This window comes from Dromiciops gliroides, chromosome 2 (genome assembly GCF_019393635.1).
Source record: "Dromiciops gliroides isolate mDroGli1 chromosome 2, mDroGli1.pri, whole genome shotgun sequence".
Taxonomy (NCBI): domain Eukaryota; kingdom Metazoa; phylum Chordata; class Mammalia; order Microbiotheria; family Microbiotheriidae; genus Dromiciops; species Dromiciops gliroides.
The window spans coordinates 370795928-370821692 of NC_057862.1; the positions used below are offsets into that span (position 1 = coordinate 370795928).

The following is a 25765-nucleotide window of genomic DNA, read 5'->3' on the forward strand; positions in this document are numbered from 1 at the left end:
CTGTACGATAATAATAATAATAATGATAATAATGATAATAAACAATAGCAATCATTTATATAGCGCTTACTATATATCAGACACTGTGCCAAGCACTTTACAGTTATTATTTCATTTGACCCTCACAACAATCCTGGGAGTTAGGTTCTATTGTTATCTTTATCTTTGAGGAAACTGAGGCAGACAGAGGTTAAGTGACTTGCCCAAGGTAACATAGCTAGTAAGTGTCTGAGGCCAGATTTGAGCTTAGGTCTTCTTGATTCTAGGCCTAGCTTTCTATACACCTAGTTGCCTCATGTACAAAGGTATAGAGATGGGAAACAAATTATCCCCATGTTAGAATTAACAAGAAGGTCAATTTGGCCAAACTTTGAAATTCATTAAGAGGAATAATATGTAATAAAATTAGAAACATAGGTTAAAGCCAGGTTTTAAATGGATTTAAAAGCTAAACAGAGGAATTTTTATTAGATCCTAAGGACAATAGGGAGCCAGTGGAGGTCATTGAGAAGGGAAATAATATGGTCAGATGTTGCTTAAGGGAACTCACCTTGGCACAATATGTAGCATGGGTTGGAGTGAGAAAGATGAGGCAAGGAGGCCAGTTATAAGGCTGTTGCAATTATCTAGGGGAGAAGTGATGAGGGCTTGAATGAACTAAGGTGGTAGCTATATGAATAGAAAGCTGGTATGGAAGTAGAAAGAAAGATGTTATGGAAGTAGATAAGATTTGGCAACTCATTGAATCTATGCGGTGAGAGAGGGTGAGGAACAGAGGATAATACTGAGGTTATGAACCTCAGAAATTGGAAGGACTGAGGTCTTTGACAGAAAGAGGAAAGTTCAGAAGAGGGAAGGGTTGGGGGGAAGGGTTGAAGATAATGAGTTTATTGTTGAGTTTTAGATGTCTCCAGGACATCCAGTTTGGAATGTCCAATTGATGACGTAGAACTGACTGACCTTTAAGAAAGAGGCTGGAGCTAAATATATAGATCTGGGAGTCTTATGCATAGAGATAATAATTGAACCCATGGAAACAGATGAGGTTACTGAGAGTATAGAAGGAGATGAGGACCCAGGATGGAACCTTAGGGGATACCCACAGTTATGGGGCATGATGTGGATGATGTCAACAAAGACTATTGAAAAGGGGAAGTCAGACAAGTTGGAAGAGACCCAGGAGAGAGGCGTCATGGAAACTCAGAGGAGCGAGAGCATAGGCAGAGGGAGAGAATGGCTAACAATGTCAAATGCCCAGCTTAAAAAGAATGAAGACTAAGAGACCATTGGTAACTCTGGACACAGCAGTTTCAGTAAGAGTCAGAGATGGGACCCCTCTCTCCTGGACCTGGAGAATTTCTATTTAGAATGATAAGACAGATTCCCTGCAACATTAAAAGACCCAAACACAATAACCTTGGGAAGCAGATGCCACAATTACCCTCATTTTACTGAGTCTGGAAGAGATTAAGTGACTTGTCCTTAACTAATAGTTAATTAAAGAGCTAGATTTGAATCCACCTCTTCCTGAAACCAACTTCAGTACATGGGGTTTTTTCTCACATCAAGATGTTCTGTTTTTCAAGATTTTTAACATCAAAGGTTGGATGTGGGGGAAACATTTTCAGAGTTAACCTCCAGTATCCAGAAGATTTAATTGATTTACAGGGGTTGATCAGCTAAATCTTGAGTATCCTTACTGATGGGCTACCAGAGTAAGATCGCTTCCATGGGAAGTGCTCTTCAGACCCAAGGTCTGCTATTTGCACCCTGTAATTCCATCAAGCCAGCTTAAAGAAAGGAAACTCACAAAAACAGATCAGGAAAATCCTTGGTCAACTCCAATTTGATCCCAATAGTGCATTCATTCCCTGGGCCTTAACTGAAATCCACCTGCCATGAGACATCAGCTGAAATCTGGGCTCTGCTTGCCTTTATTGAGATATCTGTCATTGTGGTTAAATAGATTTCTTACATTTGTTACCTCTTCAAACTTTTCAGAGCACTTTCATCCTCTTACTGGATCCTGCCACCACTTCTGTGAGCAAATTTAGTACAGGTGTCTTTTCCCCTGTTCAACAGGGAAGGGACATAAGGCCTAAAGAGGTTACTCAGAGATTTGCCTGAGCTTAATCACACAGCAAATGAGAGGCAGAAGGAGGCCTGGAATCTCAGTTTCTGGACTCCCAACCTAGGGTTTTACCCCCTAGATCCCACCACTGTAATGGAATCTGATCTACCTAACATCCACTTAATAGCCCTCAGTCTTGCTTCCTTAAGAAGGCCAGCCTTTACTGACAGCCCCCCTTCCCCTATCCACAAGGGTATGAGTGGCGGTGCCACAGACATCCAATGAGAGGTATAAGGAATGGAGGGGGGCTGGCCATACTGCTGCTGTCTTCCCTTAATGGGATGGAATGGGAAGCCTCCAGCTCACCCCGCCTCAGTTTCCTGTGGAGAGAAGGAGATGGATGGTAGCTGAGTGCAAGCATTCTCTGCAGGCCTCATTAATGTGCTGAGCACAAAGAAGTGATTAGCTTTGAGACCAGCAACACAAAAATGGGTGAGAGAGGAGAGGAAACTTACACTGGATTTTGTGTGGGGGAGGGGGAGGGGCTCTTACTCTACTCTCCAGCAGCCCCTGTTTCTAGGGCAGGACTGGGGATGCTTTGTGCTGGGAGCAAGGCTTAGAATGATTGGTCCCATTTTTCACCAGTCATCTCTCCCCTCCCCTAGTCTCCCAGGGCTTTCAGGGGCTGGAGTCTTTGCCTGCAGGATCAATTCATTTCTAAGCACAAGTAGCAGCTTGATGGGTGTAATTAGCTATTTGTGCTCTCCTTAGACTATGGAGGCCTAATTATACATGGAATTAACCCCTTGTGGGCCATCCTAGGAGCACAAGCCTTGGAGCAGGGGCCAAAGTTAAGCTTTCCACAGAAAGAGGAGATAACAGACTGCAGATTATGCCCAGAGAGTTGATTTTCTTCTAGCCTGTTGTCTGTGTTCCCAGGTTTCTGAAGCCTGACCCTCTAAATGTGCTAGAATTAGTCTGAAACAGTGCTCAGAAAAACATCTAGGGAAAGTGTCATGGACCCATATGCTCATAAACAAGGCTCGGCTGAGGGCAGGTACAAAGGAATTCTTTGTCTTTCCTTTTATGGTACCAGTTTGCTAGATTTTCATCTAGCTTAAGTCTGGGGAGGGGATTCTGCTGAGAGAATCTGCCAGGAAAATGTTTGGATCTCACAAAAACAGGACAGATGCTGGCAAATGTATCCCCCTAACATAAACATTGACCTCACCAAAACAGGATAATGGATTGTTGAGGGAGGTTGTAACAAAATGGAAACTAATTTGGGATTCACTTAGAGCTAGATGGGATCTAGTAGGAGAACGTGCCTTTTAAAAATTAGTGTTTAAATTTAAAATATTTTGTTCTTTTTTACATTGTTTTTTTTCTGAATATATTCTTCCTGCCTCCTTACCTGGAGAGCTGCTCCTTATAACAAAGTGAAGAAAGAAAGTGGAAGCAGTTCAGCAAAACTAACCAACACACTGAGTTTGGCAGCAGTTGGAATGTTCTACACCTAGAGTCTCTTATCTCTGCAAAGAAGGGAGAGTGGTGCATTTTCTTGTCTCTTCTTTAGGGGACAAGGATGGTCATATAATTGCACTGTGCTCTGTTTTTTTGTTTTGTTTTATTTTTTGCCTTTCCATTTTTGCAGTCACTATGTACATTGTCTTCCTAGTTCTGCTTGCTTCACTCTGCATCGGTCCGTTTAAGTCTTCTCATGCTTCTTGGAATTCTTCACATTGTTTCTTTATTATTTTTTTTGCTGTGCATTTGGGGTTAAGTGACTTGCCCAGGGTCACACAGCTAGTAAGTGTTAAGTGTCTGAGGTCAGATTTGAACTCAGGTCCTCCTGAATCCAGGGCTGGTGCTCTATCCACTGCACCACCTAGCTGCTCCCACATTGTTTCTTTTAAAAAAAAATTTCTAATTTTTAATTTATGGAGTAAAACAAGCAATTTTACAACATAGTATAACAACAACAACAAAGAAAGAATACATTAACTGTTTCTTAAAGCGCAGTAATATTCCATTACATTCAAGTTCTGTGATTTGTTTAGACTAATGTGTCTTTAAGCACTGTGAATCTTAGGAAAAAAGTGAATCCTGGAGAAGACAACTCTGTCCTGCTTATATCACCCCTGAAGGGTTTTATTGAGCTCTGGGTATTACATGTTAGGAGAGACACTGATAAGATGGAGTGTGTCCAAAGGAGAGAAACCAGGTTGGAGAGGGAGCTGTATGCCATGTAAAGTGAGGATCAGTGGAAGGAACTGAGAAAGTTTAAACTGGAGAGGAAAAGAGTTAGGGGAGACTGTTGACAAATATTTGAAGGGTTGGCCTGTGGAAGAGGGATCACACTTGTTCCACTTGGCCATAAAGACCAAAAGATGGACCTTAAGAGAAGCCGGCTAAACTTGGTAAACTCAATATCAGGGGAGGGTTAGAGAACAAGCATTTTTTAAGTGTCTACTAGTCATTGTGTTAAGCACTTCACCAATATCTCATCTGATTCCCACAACAAACCTGGGAGGTAAGGAAACACTTCCCAACAACTGAAGTTGCCCCAGAAGTTTAAATGGATTGCTTCAGGAGATAGTGGGGTCCCAATCATTGGACATCTTCAAGCCGAGGCTGGAGGATCACATGTCAAGGATATCGGAGAAAGTATTTCTACTGAGCTAGGAATTTTAGTAGATTCCCTGAGGTCCCCTCTAAGCTTCTGTAACTTTCTGAAAAGTAGGATCTACAGATCCAGAATAAAGGAGCTAAGAGACGAACCATTCAGAAAAATCTGTTGTCTGCTCAAGGATAGTAAGAGAGAAAGAAGAAAGATCAGGAGAAGAACCCGTGGGAACTGGGAAGAGGGTGAGCTTAGATAAAGTGAGGAAGGGGTGCACTGCAGAACATTGGGAAGGGTAAATCAGACGGTTTCTGTAAATAGAGAGGAGGGTAATTTCCAGGTCAGCACTATGATATCAGGCAGGTCATTTAACCTAATGTCTCAGTTTCCTCAACAGTAAAATGAAGGAACTGGGTTAGATCTCCAGTGTTCTTTACAGCTCTAAATAAGGTTATTGTGATTTTCTGTTGAGAGGCCTCTCTGGTTTTTATCACATCCACCTTGAGTGGATGGAAGCAGAGAGGATGGCATTTAATCATAGAATCAAGAAATGTTAGTATTGAAGGAACCACAGAGATCATTTAGTTTCATTTTATAGATGAGGAAACAGAATCTGAGGGAGGGGAAGCCATTTCCCCAGGATTACCCAGAGAGTCATTGGTGGAACTGGGACTAGAGCCCAGATCTTCAGACTTCCAGCTTAAGTCTCTTTTTTCTTTTGGCTATTACAGGGTCATAGAATTTAAAACTGAAAAGGCCAAGCCCTTTCTTTTAAAAGTGGGAAAACTAAGCCCCAAAGAGGGGCAGTTAATTTTCAAAGGGCGCACCAGTGGTAAGTGACCAAACCAGGACTGGATGCATCCTCTAACTCCAGATCCATTCTTTCAACCTCATTTAACAGCTCTGTGTCTTGGCTTCTTGTCAGGCACTTGTCAGGTAGAAATAATGCCCTTCCTACTTATTTCAGAGGGGTTTTCTAAGTAAATAAGATCAAGGATATGAAAATATTTTGAAAACAAAGTGACAAAATTAGTGTCACTTCCTGCAGCCAGTGGAATGAAGATTCTCTGAGTTTGAGAATTTAAAAGGGAGAGTTGATCAGGTTCTTCTACTCTGGCTGAAGTCCACGCCAATGGGCATAATAACAACTGCTAGCAATTATACAGTGGTTTAAGGTTTGTGAAGCACTTTACAAATGCTTCTCAGGTAGGTGTTACTATTATTATCCCCATTTTACAGATGAGGAAACTGAGGTGGAGCTTGAGGGTCATACAATACTAGACTTGAGGGTCTAGTAAATGTCTGAAACCTGATTTGAATTTGGTTCTTCCTGATTCCAGGTCCATCACTTTATCCACTATATCATCTAGCTGCCTCTAATGGGTTAGGTGACAAAACATATTTCCAGAGTGCTCCAGCTAAAATGCCCATAAAATAATAGAAACTCAGAGATGAAGGGATCTCTGGAGTCTTGCAACCAACCCCCCCCCCCCGCCCTGCCCCCTACATCTGAGTAGGAATCCCATCTGTAGAATTCCTCCTAAATGATCATATAGCCTCTGCTGGAAGACCCTCAGGAAAAGGGAGTCATTTAATCTCAAGGCAGTCCATTTTACTGGTGAATAGCTCTAATACTTAGAAGGGTTTTTTCTTCTCTGAAGTCTGCCCCCAGTGCTCTGACAACAGCCCATCCCTACAGGTTATCACGGAGGCTGCTTGACATCCTGGGCTCTGGGAGAATGGGAGCCAGGAAAATGATTGTTTCTCAGGGGGGGCCCAACATCCCATCTCCCGGCAGGAAGCCCAGCTGTGGATTCCCTTCCTTCAGTAATTCATTCTGCTGTCTTTCAAGGACATTCCCCTGGCTCTGAGGAGCCATTGGATTCCAGCTCTTGGTCTGTAAAACTTGAGACTGATCCCACAGCTGGAAAAACAGCAGCCCTCAAATGAACCCCTGGCCCCAACCTCAAGGCTGCCTTTTTTCCTAGTCCCAGTGGGAAATTAAGTTGGTAAACATGTGGGCAGCAGCAGCTGGTACAGAAAGAGGGAGATGGGAGGGGCATCATAGGAGAGGGGGGTTGAAGTCTGCTCTGGGAGGGCACTGAGAGGAATTCAGACTCAGAAATGACCATCAGAAACCATAGGAAATGATAGTGTAGTTATAATGCATATCCCAAGTCATCCAAGATTTCCTCCCACTTTTCCCAGACAGTCCTCAAACTCTGTCTTCTTTATTTAATATAGAAATCAAGCCAGTTACCTCCCACTGAACTGCCATGCTAGTATAGGCTTCTATTGTTTCATATTAGTCTTCCTAACCAGACTGTTTCCCTGACTCTGGTCTATTCCCTTCTCAATCGATCCTGAGTATGCTACCAAATAATCTATGAAAGGCTAAAGAGGGAAAAAACACTACACTTGGAATCAGGAGATTTGGATTTTCATCCTGGATGTTTCACTTATTAGCCATGAGACATCATTTTATCTCATGGGGCCTCAGCGTGTTCATATGTAAAAAGAGAGGATTCGGCCCCACAACCTCAAAAGGTCCCTTCCAATGCTAACATTTTCTGATTTTGTCATTAATTTTCCTAAAGTTAATGCCTGACTATATCACTCTCCTACTTAAATACCTTCAGTGGTTCCCCAATGTCTAAAACCTAAAGCTCCTTGGCTTGACATTAGAGGCCTTCCACTGTCTGGCTCTAGCCGAACTGCATTGTTTGATAAATAGGCATTCCCTCTTCTTCTTGGGGAGTTTGCTCTGCCCCGAAAGCCCTCTCCTCGCCTCTCCTTTTCCTTGGTTCCTAGCCTTTCTTCAGAGTTCAATTTTTGTGTGTGGAGCAGAACTTAGTATCTTTATGACCAAATCCACTGTTCTTTTAACTTCCCTATTTCTGTTGTGGATACCACCATCCTTGCAGTGACCTAGGTTCTCAACCTCGGAGTCCAACTCAGTTCTTCATTCTCCCTCACTCTAAAGCCAATCAATGGGCAAGTCCTGTCAATTCTGCCTTCACAACATCACTCATATCTTTCTCTCCACTCATGTGGTCATTACTCTAGTTCAGGTCTTCATTACCTCTCATTTAGACCATTGGTTCCCTGCAATCATCCCCTTGGGCACTAGGTGGCGCAGTGGCTAGAGTGCTGGGTCTGGCATCCAGAAGACATTTTTCTGAGTGCAAATCTTGCCTCAGACATTTACTAGCTGGGTGACCCTGGGCAAATCACTTAACCTGTTTGCCTCAGTTCCTCATCTGTAAAATAAGCTGGAGAAGGAAATGGCAAATGACTACAATATCTTTACCAAGAAAACCCCAAATGGGGTCATGAAGAATCAGACATGATTGAAAGAGACTAAACAACAAATCCAGCCTCTTCCATTCTAATCTAACCAATATATGAGGCAGCTGGGTGGTGCAATGGACAGAAGATTGAACCTGGAGTCAGACTCTGACCTCCTTCCCTTACTAGCCAGGAGATCCTGGGCAAGTCATTCTGTCTGCCTCACTTTCCTCATTTGTGAAATAAGAGCACCTTCCTCCTAGAGTTGTTGTGAGGATAAAATGAGGTGCTATTTGTAAAGTGCTATGTAAATGCTAGCAATTGTCATTATTTTCTACACAGTTGCCAAACTGATACCAAGATTCCCAAACTGACATTTGAAGCTCTTTACAATATGTCCTACCTTTTCAGACTAATCTCACATTACTGCCCTTCACCCTGTTATTCATCAGTTTACCAGAACCAACCTTCATGTTATTCCCCATATGTGAATTAATCTCCCCCTGCCATGCCTTTGAGCAGGCCATCTCCCCTACTTGGAATGCTCTTTCTCTCCTCACCTTTGCCTCACAGAATTCCTAGCTCCCTTCAAGTACAATTCAGGTGCCACCTTCTGCTGGAAGCTTTTTCCTGGATTCCCTCACTTGTCAGTGCTCTCCCTCAGTCCTCACAAAATTACTTTGTATTTATTCTGGATATGTTTTGTATATACTTATCTCCGTACACATTGTTTCCCTAGTAGAATTTAGCTCTTTGAGGGGGTTCCAGTTTGCATTTTGTCTCTGTGTCTCCAATGCCTATCGCAATGCCTGGAATATAGTAGATCAATCAATGCTTGTTGAATTGATTCAACTGACCAACCTCTTTGAGGAAGTCTTTCCCAAATTCTCTAGCTCCTGGTAACCTTATTTTTCTGAACAGTGCTAGCTGTTCCACTCTCCATGTTCATCCTTCCTTACCAGACTGTGCCTTGAGGCCAACTTTGTGTCTAACATCTACTTGCCTCTCCCACCACCCCAGGACTGCCCTGACCTTAGCAGCCTTCTTATACTGACAATGCCTTTGGTACTCCACAAGTCACTTCTAGCTCTGTATCTGTGATCCTTGAATAGAATACTGAGGTGGCTTACTGATCCCAACAGCTATAAAATGAGCTATCCTCAAATTTTCCTGGAACATTCTGTCTAGATCTCTTCATTTCCCCTCCCCTCTCCATTACAGGCTGTCTTTTATTATTTTGGGGGAGCATGGTGTATCTCCTTTATTAAACCAAAAGCTTCTTGAAAGAAATGACTGTGCCACTTTTCATCCTTTCTTAAATTTTAAATTAAAAATTTTTTTTGAGGGCAATGAGGGTTAAGTGACTTGCCCAGGGTCACACAGCTAGTTAAGTGTCAAGTGTCTGAGGCTGGATTTGAACTCAGGTCCTCCTGAATCCAAGGCCAGTGCTTTATCCACTGCGCCACCTAGCTGCCCCATCCTTTCTTATAAATACAAATGCAACAAATTTTAGGTGCCTGCTATGTACTATGCTGACACTGGGGAAAATCTCCAAGGTTAGATCATTTAACATTCTAGAAGAAGGATGAGACCAGAACAGATTGCTAGCATGAGAACAATCATGGAGCTAGGAGAGCACAAGACATGTCTATATGGAGCAGGCTTGGGGGGTGGTATGGGTACAGAGAATAGTCAAAACTGACTGAATCAGAGAAGTAGAACAAAGTAAAATGAGATAAAGCTGGAAAGACAGGTGGGGTGCTCCCTGACCTTTGGGATCTTTAACCCCAGGACCTAGCATAGGGCCTTGTGCTTATAGTTGCTTAGTAAAGTTTTTGTTGAGATGAACTTAATTACATTGAAAACTGAATTGACGCAGGGAAACTAGCTGGTGCAGAGGATAGGATGCTAGGCTTGGAGTCAGGAAGACATCTTCCTGAGTCCAAATCTGGCCTCAAACACTTACTATCTGGGCAAGTCACTTCACTTTATTTGCCTCAGTTTCTTTATCTATAAAATGAGCTGGAGAAGGAAATGACAAACCACTCCAGTATCTGTCAAGAAAATCCCAAATGAGGTCAAAAGGGCTGCACATGACAATGAATTGCATTTTAAATAGAACTGGCTTCAGTCTACCTCTACAGTATGTAGCCCTATGCAAAGCCCCGTAGGCTCTCTTACTGGATAAATGGCAGCAGCTCCCTAACACCAGGACCCGATATGAAGTCCTCTTTGGTACTTAAAGCTCTTCTCTCCTTGGCCCCTTCCTACTTTTCTAGTCTTTTAACACTATACTCCTTTACAGCACTGGCCAGCCATACTGTCCTGCTCGCTGCCATTCCTTTTGAAAAAGACCAATGACATCATGGGCTTTAAGTAAAGCAGAGTTGAACAAAGTCATTGGCCTCACCTTCTCTTCATGAATCATCAAAGTCCCATGGCAGGACAAAAGTCAGGATGACTGGTGATGGCCCAGGGTGCAGTGGCTGACCTTACTGTCTTCGATGTCTGACCAAGTTCTTAGTGCTCCATGGCACCTACTTCAGTTGCCTTCATGGCTTTTGGAACAAATTGTTCTCATCCACCCATTCTTCTGGGAAAAGTCTTTATACACTTGGGGTAGACAGCCCTCTAACTCACTGGTGGGTTTGAGGCCTATTGGTTACCTTTAACCTGATTTAGTCTGTCTACTGAGAGGGTTACTGGGGTGTGGCTACTGCACATGCTAAAGCTTCTTGGAGTCACAGGTGAGAGTTGGGTGAAGCAGGTGGACACCAAAGGTGGATGAGCAGCCCCAAGAAGGGCTCAGCAAGCCCCCACACCAGAGGTGCTAGTTCTCCCTGAACACTGTCTCCCCCAATTAGACCATGAGATCTTTGAGAGCAAGGATTGTACCCTCCCCCCCACACACCTTATTCTTTGTATCCGAGCACTTTAACACAGTACCTGGCATCTAATAAATACTCATTGACAGGCTGACTTTGGGCAAGTCACTTAAACCTCTCTAGGATTTAGTTTCATAGGATCAGAGGTAGAGAGCTGGAAGAATCCATCTCATCCAACTCCCTTTCCTCCTGCCTAGGATACTCTTCTCTTTCCCGTCTCTTCATCTTTTCTTCTTCCTCCTTCCTTCTCCTTTCTCCTTCCTCCTCTTCCTCCTCCTCCTCTCCCTCTCCCTGCTCCTTCTCCTCTTTCTCCCTCTCTCCCATAGTCTAAGCTGTTCTTTCTTAGATGAAGCCCCATTTTATTTAAGAAATCTTTCTCCACTGCTCTGGCCCACAGTGAACATTCTCTTCTTTGAGCTCCCATATGATCATTGGCAACAATAAATGGATATAGGTCCCAAGCACCAGTTTCCCTCAATTCCTCTTGAATTTAGAGTCAATACCTTCCCCTCCCCCCAAGCCCGGGGCACCTGTTGCTGTATTTTGCTATTTTTCAATCCAAATTCACACCCTGTCTTATTGACTGAGTCTAAGACAGTAGAGGGAAGTGACTGTGTCATATATTTCTTTGTCTTTTTCCACAGCTCCTTGCACGGTGCCCTGAACACAGCAGGTACACCATAAATGTTGATGGGGGATGCTGACGACACCAACAATATGACAATGGCTCGATGTCAGTCCAAGTTCCTGTCTACAAATAAATTAGCCTCACCCGCCCCCTTGTCTCTGGAGACTGCCTGCCAGGCTGGTATCTGGTGATGCCACGTAGTCTGAAGCTGAGCAGCGATATGCCCATTGAAGCCAAGCGGCTCGTTATCCTGGAAGCATTCTCTCCTTTTTCCAGTTTATCCTTTACTCAGCTGCCAAAATAATCTTCCTGACCATAATAATGGTCTGATCACGTCATTAAGCTGCTTAATAGTAGTAGCCACTAAGTGGCTTCCTTCCTTTGGTGGCTTCCTGGAATGGAAGACGACACACTCTTAGATCTACCTAGGGCTATAATAGACCTCAGAGGCCACCTCATCCAAATCCTTCATTTTACAGATGAAGAAACTGAGGCAAAGGAGGGTTAAGTAACTTGCTCAGGGTAACACAGATAGCGAGTCACAGAGGCAGGATTCGAATCTGGGTTCTCTGGATGCAATATCAATAGATTTTCCTCCTGGCATTTAAGATTCTTCAGTGAGGCTCTCAACTCTCTTTGCAGCCTTGCCTTACTCCACTGGCCCTCACCCACTCTACATTCTAGCCAAACCTGGCTGTTAGCTGTCTCTAAACCCATCCTGTTCTTTTCCTGCCCCTGTTCATGCACACAGCTTGATCCCCATACCTGGAATGTCTTCCCAACTCATTTCTATCTGTTGAAACCCTTCTCTTCCTTCACACCCTTCCCCTATGAAGCCTCCCAACCTCCCTCAGCTGGAAATGATCTTCCCTTCCCATAGTTTTCCAGAGTACTCGGTCTGGAATGCCCCATCTTCTCTTCCACCTCTTTAACTTGTATCATACTTTTCTGGATACATGTTACATACCCATGAGATCAGGCACTGTGACAATTTTCATTTTGGTGTCTCCAGTGGCGAGCACGGGGCCCTGAACAACATGTTTTGGGAAATTAGTTGATTTTAATGGACTCACCTAGGACTGAGTGAGTGTTAGCTGCTCTCTCTTGCTCTCTCTCCTGCAGGGCTGTTGGCTTCTTGCATCCCTGACCATGCTGAGTATAGCTCTGGAAGGAGATAGCCAGGCTTTTAGTCCCACCTCCCCACCCCCATCAGGGAAGTCTGTGTCATCATTATAAGACAGACCCCGATGATGTCCCAAAACAGGTGGTTGAAAGACAGTGAGTGTGACCTCAGATTGGAAGCCCTGGCTGTTTTTTTGGAAAGGAGCCTTGGGCTATCTCTTTATGAGTTTTGTCCCTAGGCAGTACACATCTCTATCTCCTGAGAGAGTCCTTGAGGTTGGGAATATCTTTCCTCCCCCAGAATGACTTGGTCAGGTTTCAGTTCTTTCCCAGGAGAGAAACTCTTCCCTGGAGGACAGCTGACACACTTCCCTCTGCAGCCCTTGTCTTGGCTCCTACCCTGGGTCCCTACCCCTCATTCCTGCCCTATCTCCTACCCCAGCCCCTACACTCAGACCTTGTTAAGGACAGTAAAGCCCAAGCAGGATTTGGGATGTTCCAAATTTTTGGATTTCCAAAATCACACATAACCATTATCCCTAAAGTAAAAGAGCAAGAGAGAAGGAGAATGAAAGGGGGAAGGAAGAGGCTAAAAAAAGAAGAGGAAAGAAAGACAGATGGGAGTCTCAAATACTTATGGGGGGAAAACAAGTCCTCTAGTTAGTAGTGACATAACTCTATAGAATATTTTGTCTAAGTATCTCCTGTGATGCTTACAACAACCTTGTGAATAGGAAGATGTGAAAACTTTGACAGATGTGAAAAGTGAGATCCAGAGAGATGAGGTGTTTTATTTAAAAATGGAACAATGAGTAGGGGGCAGAAGCCAGGACTCAAGGCCAGGTCCTCTCTCTCCAAGTTTAGGGCTGTTTCCATGATATGATACCATCTCCTAACAGAAGAAAACTGTTAAGGGAAACAGAATTTAGCCTCCAGTTTATACACCAGGTTCTTACAACATAAACATGGCACTCTGAGGATCATTCTTATAGTCTGATTTCTAGTTGTATGCTGCACTTCCTGGTATCCTTTAATGGACCAATGATTTCATCAGAGTAGGAAAGGAAGGAGCTTTACCTATTCTGTGCAAGGCACCGGGTGGGCTAAGTGCTTTTAAAATATTATCTCTTTTGAGCCTCACAATAACCCTGGGTGGTGGGTGCTATTATTGGCTTCATTTTACAGTTGAGAAAACTGAGATAGAGTGGGGTTAAATGACTTTCCCAGGGTCACACATATAGTAAGTGTCTAAGGTCAATTTGAACTCAGGCCTTCCTTATTCTAGGCCCAGCCTCTCTACCCACTGAGCCATCTAGCTAGGCATTTGTCCACTAATGTGGAACATACCTCATCCACAATTTGTTTTCCTGTGAGATTCTTGTTTATGTCTTTTCATAAATCCTTGATAGAAAACCTACCCAACAACCTAGAAACCTTCCTCTGGGTTTTGTTCTTGTTTTCTTCTCCTCTCCTCTCCTGTCCTCTCTTCTCCTCTCTTTTCTCTCTCTCTCTCTTTTCTCTTTCTTCTTTCTCCTCTCCTCTCCTGTCCTCTCTTCTTCTCCTTTCTTCTTTTTACATTTTGTGAGTTACCAAGGTAGCACTTAGAATATCCCTCAATTGTCTTTCACACTCTACTGCCTTTTAGTAGTCTCTTTTTTCATTCCACAAATAACCATAATATGGGTCCCATTACAATAGCACTTTTAGGTTGAAAACTTTTTTCTCAATAACACAGAAAATTAACTAGTATAAATATCATTATTTCCATTTTAGAGAAGAGGGCACTGAGGCTCAGAGAGGTTAAGGGATTTGCCCAGAGCTGAACATGAGCATGGATCTCCTGATCCCAAGTCTAGGATTCTGCTTTGCCATGTTTATTGAGTGTCCCACTTTCTGCAGGAAGCCTTTCCCAATGCTTCTTGTGACAGAAATTGTCTAGGAAGCAGTTGATATGTACTGCTGCCAAGCATAACTATCAATGAGGCAGAGCTATGATAAAAACTAATTTGTTGTACTCAGAGCATAGCCTCATTCTATTAAAAAAAAAAATCCGTGAGCTCGGAGCAGCAGGTTACAGTTATATAAGTAGGACAGTTATGATGGAATTTAACAGAAGGAAGTAGGGGAAGTTTCCTTTTAAAAATTAAATTAATTTTAAAATTTACATGTAAAAGAATAGATGGCAGAAGGGAAGATCTATATAAGGAGAAGCAGGATACTAGTCATAAGCTATAACTATAGATTTTTAAACTACAAATTTGTGGACAGAGAGCTGGAACTAACCAGTTAACACTGGGGCTATAATTTGATGTCAAAATTCGAATTTTCAGTCTCTAGCTAGTTATGAGACCTGCTCATCTTGCATAAATGGAAGTAAGAATGTTCAACCAGAAATTCTCTGATCACATTCTTAAGTCTAATGTCTTCCCTCTGTTATCTCCAATTCATCTCATACATGGCTTATTTGTACATAATTTTTCACATGTTGTCTCTCCCACCAGAGTAGGAGTACCTTGAGGGAAGGGACTGTCTTTTGCCTTTTTTGGTATAGTCTGGTGCCCACATATTAGATACTTTATAAATGTTTATTGACTGACTATCTGATTGCCCAACTATGAATTCTGGTCTTTTTACCTCAAATAGAATGTTAATATACTACTGGGTAGGGGCTATGGTTTCTCTCTTTCTCCTCTTCTTATCACTTAGTGCAGGGCAGGGCACAAAGTATTACTCAATAAAACCTTGTTGACTTGGACTATGGGTAGCCTCTGAGGGGTCTATCAGGTAGTTTGCTGGTTGGTCTCTTGTAGCATTAATTCTTATACTCTAATGGTATCCTTACTTTTACCTCTTTTTGAATGAATGAAAAATTAGGTTGTTTAGTTTAAAAATCTTGTACTAGTTATATATATATATGTATACATATATACATATTTATATATTGCAGTACTAGTTATAGTATACTTGAATTATACAATCTTCTTTTAGAATTTTTAATTTTAATTTATCGAATAAAACAAGCATTTCCATAATGTAGTATAATAAAAAGGATGATTGCACATGAAATTGCAAATTTGCTATGTATATCTTGCTATACCTTTCAAATATACAACAAAATCATCACCATTAGACCCAAATGTGTGTGTGTGACAGACGGAGCAGAGAGAAATAGAAAGAAGAGAGAAACAGATACACACACGCTATAAATTCTTTTGATTTCTTTTTTTGAAAATTGTTTATTTATATCCTTTTACCATTTATCAATTGAGGAATGAAAAGCTTGAGAAGGGCTATTATTGAGTCCAACTTTCTCCTTCTGTAGAGGAAAGGAAGCCCCAGAGTGGGAGGCAATGAGTTGCTCAGAGCTGACTAGTGACAAAATGGGGCTTAGAAACATGAATTTGGTTATGGATGGAGGAGACTTGGGTTTGAGGCTCACTTTCTTTATGTGGAAATGGGAAGAAGAATCATAATAGTACCTACCCCTCAGGGTTTTTAAATTTTAATTAAAAAAAATTTTTTTTTTTTTTAGTGAGGCAATTGGGGTTAAGTGACTTGCCCAGGGTCACACAGCTAGTAAGTGTTAAGTGTCTGAGGCCAGATTTGAACCCAGGTACTCCTGACTCCAGGGCTGGTGTTCTATCCACTGCGCCACCTAGCTGCCCCCCTCAGGGTTTTTTAAAGGACCAAATGCAATAATTATAATTTGGAACCCTCAAAGCATAATATAAATATCAGTGCTAAGTGTTATTATCTTGGCTCCAATATGAACAAGCTAATCGATCCTAGGGAAGCCACTTTCCTCACTTTTAGCCTTGGCTTCTACATTTGTATAATGGGGATAATACCATTAGCTAAAACACAGAACTGTTGCCAGGAAAGTCTTTGTAAACTTTAAAGCATTATTACAGAAATGTGAGGAACTTGTTATTATGCTCCTCCCCACAGCCTTTATCCTTGGGTTCCTAGTCTTGGCTCTGTTGCTTTTATCTTGGACGGGAAACCTGTTACTTGAAGAACAGCTGAGATAACCTTCCAGTCTATTTGGAGAGTTGAAGAGAATTTCAAATGGCCTGGTCACGCCAGTTAGGCCCTTCTGTGTATCCTTGGAGACATGCTGTTCTCTTCTCTATTAGATGCTCCCTAGCACCAGTGAAAGATTAGCTTTAGTTTGCTACTTTTGGTTTCATTTGTCTACATTATTCATATTTAGGCACAACTCTTCTTTAATTAACTCATTATGGCATCATACTTGTGCATCCTGGGAACCTTCTGTGACTGCTCAAACCCCTCATCTCTCAAAAAAACCCTGAATTCAAATCCCAGCTATGTTGGGTGAATGTGAGCAAATTGTGCCACCTCTCTGAGCTTTAGGATCCTAGTCCATAAAATGAAGCCAAGGTTACCTTCTTTGTCTTCCTCACAGAATTGTTGGGAGGATCAAATGATATATCTCATTAAAAACACTGGGAAAAATTATATCAATAGATCTATGATCTCACTGATGTTTGTACTTCCCCTGCTAGGGCACACAGCAACTGATTCATACATAACTCTCCATTCTCTGAAATTCTTGTTTATGTCTTTTCATAAACTCTCCACAGAGTGTCTTCCCATTTTTCTGGGAGCCTTTTTTAGACATTTTAGTATTTCATGAGGAATCCATGGAGCCCTTGGGCTAACCATTTGTTGTTATTCCTCAACTGTGCTGTCAGGATTTGCTGTGATATTGCTTTAAAGGAGAGTTTTTTGTTTGTTTTTGTTTTGTTAGGGAGCAATTTGGGATGGTTGAAAGTGTTATGCATCCACAGCCTGCTATCTTCTTTCTAATTATTTGTCCATTTGGAGCACTTTTCTTTTCTTTTTTTAAAAAGTGGGACAATGAGAGTTAAGTGACTTGCCCAGGGTCACATAGCTAGTAAGTGTCAAGTGTCTGAGGCTGGATTTGAACTCAGGTCCTCCTGAATCCAGGGCTGGTGCTTTATCCACTGTGCCACCTAGCTGCCTTGGAGCACTTTTCTAAGAGAGGAATGCTTGGCACACAGTTGTTGCTTAATAAAAGTTTACTGACTGACTGATGTACTAATTTGATGGTCTTTCTATCAAATTGCATGTCATGATCTAGACAATAGGTATGTTCCAGTCATTTTTTTTTCCTTTGCGGATATTTAGGTTGATTTCTTGGGGTTGTGCTGTGGAAATCATTGATGAGGTAGTTTTCAGGGTCTTGAAGCAATCAATATAGTGAAAGTCTTGGGCTTTTGCCTTAAGGTACTGACTCAGGGGTGGTTGTGGAAGTGGTGTGCTTCCTCACTGTGCTTGGTCTCCTGGCTGTCTAAGCATCCATTCTGCCAGGGCCCCTCTCTAATCCCCACAGGGGCAAGGATCAGACTTACTAAGGGGATGGGCTGCCCAAGGGGTACTGTAAGACTCAAATGAGTTAAGGGATGTAAAGCACTTTGAAAACCATAAAGTGCTACATAAATGCAGTTGTTGTTGTTATCATTATTATTACACAGTCAGCAGGTCTCCAGCCTCTTAATGGCTAATTCCCTGAGCCTTCTATGGTAGTCTTGCTTAGCTCAAGTAGTGCTTATAGAGCAATACAGGAGTGTATTGACCAATGTTTAACAACTAGGCTGGGAATAAGGGTTGGGGAATGTGTGGGCACATGCTTTTAAATTTAAGCTATATAATTAACACTTTCTTAAGACTAGACAGGGGGGCAGCTAGGTGGTGCAGTGGATAAAGCACTGGCCCTGGATTCAGGAGGACCTGAGTTCAAATCTGGTATCAGATACTTGACACTAGCTGTGTGACCCTGGACAAGTCACTTAACCCTCATTGCCCTGCAAAAAACCAAAACCAAAACCAAAACCAAACAAAAACACTAAATAGGAAGCAGCTCAGTGGCTAGAGAGTTGGTCCCCAAGTCAGGAAGACCAAAGTTCAAATGTGGCTTCGGACATTTACTAACTATGTGACTTCAAGCAAGTCACTTAACTTCCATTTGCCTTAATCCACTGAAGAAGGAGATGGCAAACCACTCTCCTATCTTCGCCAAGAAAATCCCACAGACCATATTGGTCTGATATGGTCCACGGGATCATGGAAATGACTGAACAACAGTAACAGAGACTAAACAAGTGACAGAATAACAAATCGAATTCTGACGCGAGGCAATGCTGATTTCTGAGTTGTAAATATTCACACTGAAGATTTGACAATGGCTCTCAATAGTTAAAACTAACTCCAGCTTACCCCAGTGCTGCTCCTTCTTAGAATGATGAAACCCATAGTCTTCTGTGCTGGCTCTCTTGTTTTCTCTATCCCAAATGCATTTGTCCCAGTGCAATAAGTATAATAGACTTTGAGTAAAATGGCACCTGCAACTATCTCTATCTGTAGAAAATTCCTCTTCCACTTGAATAGGGCAATTACAAACCCCTTGACAGTTCACATGTCTCCATGTTTTATCTCTTGTTTGATACTGACAACCAAATGGTCATCTGATAAAAATCCTCACAGAGATTTATCAGAAATCTTGTATAATCTTGTTTTTGTTTTTATTTTTTTGTTTTGTTTTTTGTTTGGTTTTTGTGAGGCAGTTGGGGTTAAGTGACTTGCCCAGGGTCACACAGCTAGTAAGTGTCAAGTGTCTGAGGCTAGATTTGAACTCAGGTCCTCCCGACTCCAGGGTTGGTGCTCTATCCACTGCTCCATCTAGCTGCCCCAGTCTTGTATAATTTTTTTTTTTTTTGCAGGGCCATGGGGGTTAAGCGACTTGCCCAGGGTCACACAGCTAGTAAGTTTCAAGTGTCCAAGGCTGTTCCTGAACCCAGGTACTCCTGAATCCAGGACCAGTGCTTTATCCATTGCGCCACCTAGCTGCCCCCAGTCTTGTATAATCTTAATTTATGTCCATATAATATTTATTTGTGGCAAAAGTGAACCCTGGTTTCTTCAGTACTGATTCTGTCCCTGGTTCCATTTGTTACTCTTATAGTTCTGCCATTGATCTTAACCTTTTGAAGATGGCACTCATCTTTCTCAGAGGACCAGCTCTTCTAATAACATTTGGGAAGAATTCTCCAGGAATGTTATTATTTATTTATTTTAAACATTAATTAAAAAATTTTTTTAGTTCCAAATTTTCTCCCTCCCTCCTACTCATCCTTGACCCCTCAAGAAGGCAAGCAATATGATATAAATTATACACATGAAATCATGCAAAACATATTTCCATATTAGTCATGTTGAAAAGAAAAAGCAAGAAAAAGAAAAAGAAACAATTGTACTTCAATCTACATTCAGAGTTCATCTGTACTCTCTCTGGAGGTGAATAGCTTTTTTCTTATGAGTCCTTTGGAAATGTCTTGGACATTCTTTTTTTGTCAGAAAAGTATTTTATTATTTTCCAGTTACCTGTAAAGATAGTTTTCAACATTTGTTTTTATAACATTTTGAGTTCCAAATTTTTCTCCCTCCCTTCCTTCCCTCTCCCCTTCCCCAAGACAGAAAGCAATCTGATATAGGTTATACATATACAATTACATTAAACACATTTCTGCATTAAGTCGTGTTGTGAAAGAAGAATCAGAACAAAAAGAAAAAAAACCTCAAAAAATCAAAATAAAAAAGGTACAGGGGGCAGCTAGGTGGCACAGTGGATAGAGCACTGGCCCTGGATTCAGGAGGACCTGAGTTCAAATTGGGCCTCAGACACTTGACATTTACTAGCTGTGTGACCCTGGGCAAGTCACTTAACCTTCATTGTCCCACAAAAAATAAAATAAAAAGGTATAAACAGTATGGTTCAATCTGCATTCAGATTCCACAGTTCTTTACTCTGGATGTGGAGAGCATTTTCCATGATGAGTCCTTTGGAATTGTTTTAGATCACTGTATTGCTGAGAAGAGCTAAGTCTATCACAGTTGATCATCACACAATATTTCTGTTACTGTGTAAAATGTTCTCCTGGTTCTGCTCACTTCACTCAGCATCAGTTCACTTAAGTCCAGGCTTTTCTGAAATCTGCCTGCTCATTATTTCTTATAGCACAATAATATTCCATTACATTCAGATACCACAGCTTGTTCAGCCAGTGACCAATTGATGGGCATGCCTTCAATTTCCAATTCTTTGCTACCACAAAGAAAGCTGCTACAAATATTTTTGTACATGTGGGTCCTTTCCCCTTTTTTGTGATCTCTTTGGGATACAGAACTAGTAGTGGTATTACTGGGTCAAAGGGTTTGCACAGCCCCATAGACCTTTGTACATAGTTTCAAATTGCTCTCCAGAATGGCTGGATCAGTTCACAATTCCACCAATAATGCATTAGTGTTTCAAATTTTCCACAGCTTCTTCAACTCTTATTATTTTCCTTTTTTGTCATATTAGCCAATCTGATAGGTGTGAGATGATATCTCAGAGTTGTTTTAATTTGCATTTCTCTAATCAATGGTAATTTAGAGCATTTTTCATGTGTGGTAAAATATGAAAGTTTTTAACAGTCAGTTAGGATAACTGAAAGACGCCAGTTTTTCAAGGACCACCCTTTTGGGGAGGAGATGAACAGTCCGCCTGCTGCGCATGTCAGACTGCCGGCCGGGTTTTTTACTTCCGGGGTGGAGAGAACGGGAGTAGGCCTTTTTGCCTGCTTGGCGGGACTCCTGACGGCGCGGCACAGATGGTCTCTCTCTCTCCAAAGGTGGCCTTTTTCGGTTTGGTGAGTTTTTATAAGGAATATAGACTAAGCCTAGACTTAAGACGATTTGTATTGTATTTCTATTTTCCTATCCTTCTAATCAACAGCACCTTGTGACTACCATACAATAAAGGCTCTATCTAGAAAACCAGAAGCTTCTTCCATTTACTAGTCTGGGAGATAAATTAGGGAAAAGTTAAGTAGGGGAGATTTATGATCTAATATCCAATTTTAATCTCACACATGTTAATGTATAGCTTTGATTTCTTCATCTGAAAACTCCCTGTTCATATCATTTGACCATTTCTCGGTTGGGGAATGACTTGCATTTTTAGAAATTTGATTTAGTTCCCTATATATTTTAGAAATGAAGCCTTTATTAGAAAAACTGGCTATAAAAATTGTTTCCCAACTTTTTGCTTCCCTTCTAATTTTGGCTGCATTGCTTCTGTTTGTACAAACTCTTTTTAATTTAATGTAATAAAAATCATTCTTTTTGCATTTTATAATATTCTCTATCTCTTGTTTGGTCATAAATTCTTCTCCTTTCCATAGATCTGAGAGGTAAACTATTCCTTTCTCTCCAAATTTACCTATGGTAGAACCCTTTGTGTCTAAATCATGTACCCATTTGCACCTTATTTTTGTATACAGTGTAATATGTTGGTCTATGCCTAGTATCTGGCATACTATCTTTCAGTTTTCCCAGCAGTTTTTGTCAAATACTGAATTCTTATCCAAAACACTGGAGTCTTTGGGTTTATCAGACAGTAGATTACTATACTCATTTACTACTGTGTCTCCTATGCTTAACCTATTCCTTTGATCCACCACTCTTATTTCTTAGACAGTACCAAATAGTTTTGATGACTGCCACTTTAAAGTATAGCTTCAGATTTGGTATGGCTAGCATCTTGGACATTTTCCTGAATGAAGTAGTTAAGTCTTTCCCAGTCGATCCTCATTATAATATTGATGTTACTGTGTACATTTCTGGTTCTGCTCATTTCACTTTGTATCAGTTTATATAAATCTCCTCAGGATTTTCTGAAACTATCCTGTTCATTATTTCTTATAGTACAATTGTATTCCAACAAAATCATATACCACAGCTTCTTCAGTCATTACCCAATTGATGGGCATTCCTCAATTTTCAATTCTTTGCCACCACAAAAAGAGCTACTATAGATATTTTTGTTCACATAGGTCCTTTCCCCCCTTCCCCATCTCTTTGAGATACAGATCTAGTAGTGGTTTTGCTGTATCAAAGCATATGCACAGTTTTATAGCCTTTTGGCCATAGTTCCAAATTGTTTTCCAAAATGACTGGACCAATTCACAACTCTATTGACAGTGCATTAATGTCTCAAACTTTCCACATTCAATGCATTTCTTAAATTGTGGTAGTCTGAATCAGAACCCCAAATTCTAGATGTAGTCTGACCAGGGCAGCACACAGAGAGATTATCACCTACTAATTCCTGGAATCTATGACTCTAAAAGCTGCCCAAGATCACAATAACTTTCTGGCTTTCCATAGAATGCTGCCAAAACATTTAGAAAAAAAGAGAGTTGCCTGCTCTTTTCTCATAATTTCAACCAGGATGCTACTGTCCCCATTCTTTTGTTATCATCTTATTACAATAGCCTATTTTTTAAAAAGAGTCAACAACTTGTTTGAACAAGCAAAGTTGGAGATATTATAATTTACCATAATCCTTTCTCATCTTTGTCCTTTCTTTCAATTTGGTATTGATTTTTATCTTTACTTTAAAAAGTAGATGGCATGTAGGCAGGCAACTGATTTTGAAATGACTCCCATGTCTATAACCAATCATTTCCTGTCAGTTAAAGCTATGATAAAAAAAATTGTTTGTTTTAATTGTCATTTGATGCTTTCTACATCCAGCACCTTATGATTCCCTTCCTGAAGTAAGTATTCATGTCATGTGGACATAAAGATTCAGAGTAGTCTACAAGCCTGTGGCCGCTTTCTTAATAATGAACCAAAATTTCCAGTTTCCTTTTTGGTCACCCTTGAGTTGAAGGCACCAAGTTACAAAATATATCTTGACTTGTCTGGGAGGCTCTTGTCAAGTTCTTTGTAGATTTTCTCTACTTTGTCATCTATGACAGATGTTGCAGGTAAGCTACAATTTTCTTCATAGTAGTGCTTTTGCTTATCTTCCTTCAATCATGAGGTTGGAAGAACAAGATCACAATGTCTTGGGGTTTTATTTAGAGTGGGAAAAAAATGTTCATGTGGTCTGTTCCACCGGCAGGATATTAACTCATTGGTCACTGGAAAAGAACTTCACAAATATAAATAATTAAATTAATGTTTAGAGATTGTCTAAAGGCTGTGATTTTTGGCTCACTTTTTAAACCATTCTATCACCATCACAGCAGACTGAGAAGGGGGCTAAACAAGGCTCAGGGCGATTCTGTGCTCTTCTTTGTTTCATGGGTCCCTATTGACAGAATATTTGTCACCTGGTCACCAACTCCTTGGTCCTAAGCCCTTCTATCCTTAGCTAGGATGGTCTTCTGAAAGCATGTACAGTCTGTCATTGGGACTTTGCTAAAAAAACAAAAACAAAAACAAAACAAAAACAAACCTTGCCAGCATGACAGAACTCCCTAGAACTTCAGAGTCTTGGAGTCATCAGCGTCACCTTTATGGACCATGAACCATTGGAGGAAGATTTTATTGGGGCTTTGTAAACTGTAAAATGCTATCTATTAATGTCAGTTGCCAGAGGCCTATAGGAGTTCATAGAAGGGTGAAATGGGGGGAAAGTGGGAATATCTGAGTCATAAAAAGGGTCTGCTATAGGCTTGGTTCCTTGAGATGTGGAAGGAGAAATTTTGAGAGAAGAAATCCCTTTCCTGCTTAATAAAAATAAAAACTGACATTTGTGTGGTCTTTTAAGTTTTCTGAAGTGCTTTATATAAATTTTCTTACTTGCACTTCACAACAATCCTCTTGAAGTAGGCCCTACAGAGATTTTTTTTTGTATGGTTCAGATTTGTGATTTCATCAGTGCAGGGAGCTATGAAGTGAAGAATCGTTTGTCCCCTCCTGTTCCCTCAATCTTCATACATCATGCAGGGAGTTAACTGGGTCATTGAGAGGTTGAACTGCTCAGGGTCACACAACCACGATGTGTGTCAGAGATAGAGCTTGAACTCAGGTCATCCTGACTTCTAGGACAGCACTCTATTCACTAAGCGTACTGCTTCTTTCTACAGATATCATTAGTGCCTTGGGGACAAATCGGTCTCCTTGCCCCCAACTCCAGCATCAGGAATGTGAGCCATTTCTGGGAGGCCATTTATGCTCTGACCCAATGATGAAAAGCTTGGTGTTTTGTTATGACAAGGCCAGGCCCTGCTTGTGCCTGGCATAAGGTTGGAGGAATACTTTGCCTCCTTCTTTCTTACTTATGGACTTACCAAAAGCCATAAGAGACCAGGTTTTGTTTTCAGCTAGTGCAATGTACAAGGGACATGATATCATCCACACATATCTCTAGGCTTTCAGCAGGCTCCCAGAGGCCCTGATGGTCATACTACTTTCCAGGCCCCTAACAGTCACAGGAATGCATCAGCCTTCTTGTCTGGAACTTAACACTCCCTGTTCATACCTGTTGCAAAGTAGAATTCCAGACTTTTCCTAGGACATAGCAACCCTGCAGGTCTCAGTTGAGGGTTATGCTAAAACCTAGAGGATTCACTCTGAACCTTCTAATCTCCTTCCTTCATTAGTAGACCTCACTGTTACTCTGCTTGGACACATTCCCCAGTGATTAGCATATTGCCATTCCTTCCTAACCTCTTCGGATGAAGAGGTGATGCCACAAACCTCCAACTGCCACAGAACAAACTCTTCTCTCAACCCTATTTGCCTACTCCCTTGTTCCCATCCGTCTCAACTCTATCCCACTACTGTCCCACTCCAGATCTCCCCATCCCCTTTACTCTGTCTTCTGAAATGCTTGCTACATAATTAACACACTTCCTCTCATCTTACAGCACTTCGTCTTTTGCTTCTCTCACTTGGACCTGGTTGCCTCTGGATGATATTGCATCCTTGGCCACCTTTTGCAGTACAGGCTGTAACTTCACTCTTATTCACAAACTTGCTAGTCATTATCAGGAAGTTCAAATTCTCCTTGAATGAATAAAAAACATTCATTAAGTGCTTACCACATGCAAAGTGCTATGCTAAGAGCCAGAGATACAAATAGAGAAGTGGAGACAGTACCTGATCTCAAGGAACTCACATTCTAATGAAGGGTACAGTGTAAGTAAGAATTGCTCCCCATTGCTGCATTCATTCTCCTTCTATTGCCATCACTCAGTGACCCTCCTCCTTTGAGATTTATAGAATCCAAGTTTATCACCCGAACCAGAGTTTGGTAACAGTTGGCTTCT

The 25765-nt window shown here is 41.4% G+C and overlaps 2 protein-coding genes across 2 annotated transcripts in view; one reads left to right on the plus strand and one right to left on the minus strand.

Moving 5' to 3' along the window:
* Positions 1-12690, minus strand: part of KIAA1755 (KIAA1755 ortholog) — a 109881-nt gene extending 97191 nt beyond the window's left edge. The window contains exon 1 of the mRNA XM_043980444.1: positions 12569-12690. The gene's annotated coding sequence lies outside the window, so the exon portion shown is untranslated. The remainder of the gene's footprint in view (positions 1-12568) is intronic.
* The window catches only part of LOC122738908 (bactericidal permeability-increasing protein-like), a 95253-nt gene that overhangs the window by 5848 nt on the left and 63640 nt on the right, over positions 1-25765 (plus strand).